This window comes from Papaver somniferum, chromosome 4 (assembly GCF_003573695.1).
Source record: "Papaver somniferum cultivar HN1 chromosome 4, ASM357369v1, whole genome shotgun sequence".
NCBI lineage: Eukaryota > Viridiplantae > Streptophyta > Magnoliopsida > Ranunculales > Papaveraceae > Papaver > Papaver somniferum.
In genome coordinates, this window is record NC_039361.1 from 1,182,669 (window position 1) to 1,188,588 (window position 5,920).

Genomic DNA, 5,920 nt, shown 5'->3' on the forward strand with positions numbered 1-5,920 from the left:
CTCTGATTTAAAAGTTTTTTACTTTGTTTTTTTGGTTTGTTCAATTTTGAAAATAGGGGAGAATGTTGGATATTTTCAATATTGTTTGTCGCTATCCGGGGGGCCGTAGCCCCTCCCGGCTGTGTTCAATTTTCGATTAATGAATTTGAAAACCTATCTGGTTTCCCAGAAATTTCCACAAAACGTGTCTGTTCCCATAGGGTTTCTTCAAGAGATACCATTAATGGATGCCCGTTGAAAGCGTCTGTTCGTGATGGAAAGACATCACGAAAAGGCATGAATCCCTCTTTAAATAGTGAAGGCTTTCTCTCATTTCAGTTATCAAAATCTCTTTCTCTCTAAGCATCTTCAGAAACAAAATATTGTGTATTCTTGGTTGGCTCAAGGGAGTACAACACTTGAATTCAACAACGTTGTTAGGGCTTCATTGTATCCTAAAGGTAATATTTCGCTGACCAATTGTACTCGCCAATTATTTGTGAAGGGTCGAAATAATTGCTGAAAAGAATCGTAAGGCCTTGAAACTTGTCATACAACGTTCTTTTCATCCTCTATTACCCCGTATTATCCAATATGCTAGGTCCTCGATCCTCATCCCTTCTTATATGTACTCCTCCTTATAAGTAGTATAAAAGGTGTTGATTAACAAACTCAATACTACATGATAAATCCATTCCAAAACCACATCCGTTTCCATGCTAATAGTGTTCATGTTATTTAAGTGATGGTCAAATATAAGAGAAAAATAATCTAAACCAAACCAAAATTGATGTTTAGGGACGCAAATACTGATATGCTGGAAAAATTTGATATGCAAGAAGCCAAAGAAGGGGCCGCAAGAACAAACCCACTCTGCTTATTCTTCGCAGTAATGGTAGATGATAATAGAAAAGGAGAGAAAAAAAGATCTAAACCAAACAAAAACGACCCTAAAAACGATATCAAAAGGATATTAATTAAGGGATTAAACACTGAAATGTTGGGGAAAAATGATATGCAAGAAGCCAAAGAAGAGTCGCAATAACAAACTCAATTTGACTGCGCACAGTCCAATAGTTTTTTAATTAGCCATTAAATTATTCATTATAATGCTTATTCTGTTCCAAACCTTAAAATTAAAGAAAACCAATAAAAGAGAAACAAGCTATAAAAAGAGTTCTTTAACTCCTTAACTTGAAAATAATAATATTTTTATAATTCTCAACTACTGGTCTTTTTTAGACCCATTGAGTTCTGAAATGAAACTTGAGATGGTAATTACTAATCCCTCCGTTTCAAAAAGATGCGTAATTTGTCTATGAAACAGGCTAATTTTTTTGAAACGGATGTAGTACATACTAACCTATTGTTAAACGATCATTAGAATGATCTTTAGTACAAAATGGCCCGGAACAGTAGAGGGAGGATACTAGGGAAGCTAAGTAGCTCTTGTGGATAGTATGCTTGGCTTGAGCATGTGAGCATTTCCTGTCATCAACAAAAACCGTCGTCACACAACCAACTCCTGCCACGAAACCGAAACATACGCAAGTTCAAAAGCCGAAGTCAACTCCATCCGAGGCATTCTTTTGACATTTTTATCTATTCGTGGTTTGAGCAGTTAATCGTATTGGCACTTAGCCAAAACTGGTTACCTGCCCATCTAAGAATGTAGACCCCTGAAGACAACTCTGTTTGCTCTCACCCCATAGAGCATGATTGAGGCACACAATAGGAACCTGATGTTAGGTGGTGATTCTTGACTTTTTCTGAGAATAAAGGTGTGTTTGCATAAAAAATGTAGAGTTTCAAATGGCCAGCTACTTTTTTGCGTGCTGCAAAAACCAGTGCTCATGTACTCCTGTTCTCCTTTTAACATGAGCTTCAAATTTGGGCTTTCCCTGCCATGATTGGCCCGCTAGACTTTGATTCTAACTCCGTTTGTTTAACAAGCTCAGCCCTACATGATAAATCCATTCCAAAACTGCATTCATTTCCCATGCCACTAATGATATTAATCATATTTATTTAAGTGACGATAGAAGATAAAGAAGAGGAGAAAAAACAAAATCCAAAAGAAAGCGCAATCGATACCTTGAGAAGTAAATCCTGAAATGTCGGAGAAAATTAAGATGCAAGAAGTCAAAGACGGGTCATGGGAACAAACCCAACTTGTGCGAGAAGACAGATGTAGAATCTTTCATTCATCTTTTAGTTAGCAATTCAATTTCTTCATTATAAAATTTTTTTGTTCAATGAGTGTTTTCTACTAGATTCAGAGAATACATACTACAAATTAGACAATGCTTTACACCTTGTCCTTTATAAACCGTTCGGTTGGGGAATAAACCTTGAGATGGTAGTTACCATACCATACTCACTATGAAAGTGAACAATCCATTAAGAGGATACTAATAGGGAAGCTAAGTAGCTCATGTGGATTGTAAGCATGCTTGGCTTGAGCATGTAAGCTGTCATGGTTATATAAAACAGACAAGTCTATTCACCGCCTTTAAAACAACATTTTCCTCGGGATTTTTGTTCATGTGGTTAACAGGACCAAAGAGGGAACTCAAAGAGATACCAATGGGAAGTTTGTATAAAAACTGCAAGGATTTTCATTTCCTCGTTTAATCTTCAGGGGAAAGCAATGCACCATTTTGAAATGGATGGCATAAGCCGAAACTGATAAAGGGCGGCTTAGCCATAAAGCCTCAAAAACCGATTCTTGACTACTTTTCCACCCCTGCTTAGAAAACTAACTAGACTGTGAACCATAAGGAAAAACCGCCTCACAAAATCAATTTTTTGTCTACCCCTGCATAGGAAAATAACTAGACACGGCATTTACGTTTCTGCTTTAAAATGTTTCGGTCTATTGAACCAAGTATAGTAAGTTCGGGCCATAACACAAAACTGGCACAAAAATTCATGAACCAAAACCCCTAGGTTGCTGCGAGCCTGCGACTCCAAACTTCAAAGGTAAGGGGACTCATAAATTTGGAATGCTACTAAACTTAAGTTCCATTGACATACTTGATCTCACTATCGTTGACCAGCTGTACCCTGCTTTCCAAAGAGAAATTGGGTCAGTTGTCCAAATATTTTTAAAACATGATTCTAATGGACGAGTAAAAATTAGTATGGGTGAAATGGACATCAAAAAAATAGCAAAAATGAATCTGGATTCATCCTGGGTTAAACTTAAAAAATAACGAGGATGAAACTGGATGCATCCTGATGTAAATTAAAAATAAGAAAAAGCATTTGAAAATGGGTAGGATGAAACTGTTTACATCCTCGCTGTTTTTACATTCTCGTCCATTTAAATAGTATCAAATTTTACATATCTTTTTCATCTAGGAATTGTCGTCATTGGATTAATTGACCAATTTTGTGTTTTTCCAAATTATATTAAAAGCACATAAGAATACTAGCGGGATTGGGTATACCTAGATTACTTGGGGTATACGATATATACAAATTTTGTTCCCTGCCATAATAGTGGGATAAGGAGTGTTCAATATGAAAGCTAACTAGCTTCGGCTTACAGTAGTATGCTTGGCTTGATCATGTGAGAAAGTTCCATCCACTAAACCGAAATACGCAAGCAAGTTTGAAAAGCCAGAATCAACTGCGATCCTAGGCATTCTTTTGACATCACCGTGCTGCAAAAATGAATTCTAGACTTCGAGTACTCATGTTATGTAGTCATGTAATGTTCTCATTTTATCATGAGCTTCAATTTTGGACTTTCTCTGCTATGATAGGCCCGCTAGGTCTTCGGTCCTCTTCTCGTTGATTAACAAACTCAACACTAGATGATAAATCCATCCCAAAACCGCAACCATTTCCCATGCCTAATCCTATTATTTAAGTGATTTTATTTTTTTTCGTTAGGGCATAAATTATTGAAGTGAGAATAGAAAATGCTTCTGATAAAGAAAAAGAAAAAGTAAAAGTAAAAAAACCCGAGAACAACAAAAACAAAACAAAGAAAATCCAACCAATATTGAATTCGCGGGAGAAGTAAAACTCCTTCAATTGAAAATGTATAGATATACATATAGATACGGAGATGTTGGAGAAAATTGAAATATTCCACGAAACATAAGTAAAACTTATCTTCCATATGGCGATCTTTTAGTGAACGCTTCAATTTTTTGTTTTTAAACTTAAGACTGTTTTGCATTGTAAGTCTGGAATATAAACCAAATTGACATATAGCCACATTCTTCGCATTATCTCGTCACTAACAACCCTAGAACAATTAGTACGCTCAACTATTCTGTTATTATCTCCTAAGCTCGCCGGACACGGAAGCGCTCGACTACCGAATTCTACTTATTCAAGTTACCTAGAGGTACGCTTACTAGGTATGATTTAAACAAGTGCTCTAAGTTTTATAAGGTTGATCCTAGTGAAAATACAAAAGCTTGAATTACCTATTAGCGTCAATTTCTACGTATGAGTACTTAACAAAGTCCGATCATCAATACTCATATATTGCCACTTATGTTTATCTTTCTCACTACACCAAATTATGGGATTAGAACAGAACTGAGCTGTTACTAAAACGGGTTGTAACGGATTTTGCCTGTTGCAAAAGGGGGTGTTACAATTATTTGTAACGCCAACACAGCCGTTACGAATTTCGGGTTGTAATGGCATCAGTAATAGAGCAAAGTCGTTACGAAATAACACATGGTAACAGCTGAAGGCCGTTACGAAATTTTTGTAACTGCACGGTTATCACAGGTTGAGGCCGTTACTACGTGGAAAGTGAAACAGTATAAGCCATTGTGAATTTTTTTGTAACCGCAAAAAAATTACAGCCAGTCAACCTTGACCAATTTTGACCAGGTCAAGGATAACTGGCAGTTCATTTCTGCCGAAAATAAGCCGGAATTCCAAATACCCTGTATATACCTTCCAATCCAACGATAATTTCTTCAATTAATTCATTTCACACATGATGAGTGCCAAATATTGTATATATTTATCCCTTTTTGTTGGCATTTTAACTCATCTTTTGTGCATTAATTCTACATTTTATCCCATATTCTGTATTTTCATTGTTTTCAAGAATAAATATTTTTATTAATTAATTTTGCATTTTTAGGTAATAAATAAAGTTCGGATGAGTCGCGGAGCAAAAAAGAGCAGAAAAGTAGTGAAAAGCCGGGAGAAATCACGCAAGGAAGCCGCGAAGAATGGTGCGCACAACCTCATTTTCTACACACAAAAACGCCTCCGTTCTCAGCCGTCAGATCAGTTCTCAGAAGCATCCGATGGTCGCTCCTTCATAGAGCATCAAAATCTGAAGTCTCTGCCAAGCACCACAGCGCTGAAATTCCAAGCCTTCAGATTAGAGGGTAGTTGAATCCAACGGTTGCTCCCTTGCTGTTCATCGAAGATTGATATCTCCGCCTTACACTACAGTACCTAACTCCATCAAGTACCGTTCGTTTCGTTGTATCCATTCATCCGACGGTCGCTCCCCGTTTGCCTCCGCATCACCGTCCGATCTACCTACCAGCTCCACATCCCACGGCTCATCCTCGCTGTTCATCCAGTTTGATGAAGCCGCCTAACTCCCTAGCAACCGAACCTATACCAGCTAACCAAACACCCCCCTTCTTCCCAAAACAGTCGAGCCCCCCCTTCCTTCTCCTCTGCAGAAAATCCACCGTACACCACCACCTTCTCCACCTCTGCCACCAACTCGCTGCCACCACCACCAACTCCACACAAGCCCTCAAATCTCTTCCATACGTAAACCCATCACTACCCTACCCCTCTATCAACTTATTTCATCATTTCTCAACCCTTTTTCTCTGAAACCCTAGGATTAAGGGATGATGAAATAAGTTAGGTTAGAGAAGCAATTGAAGACATGGAGAGGTAGAGGAGGACAAATAGAAGCATGGGTCGAGTTTAA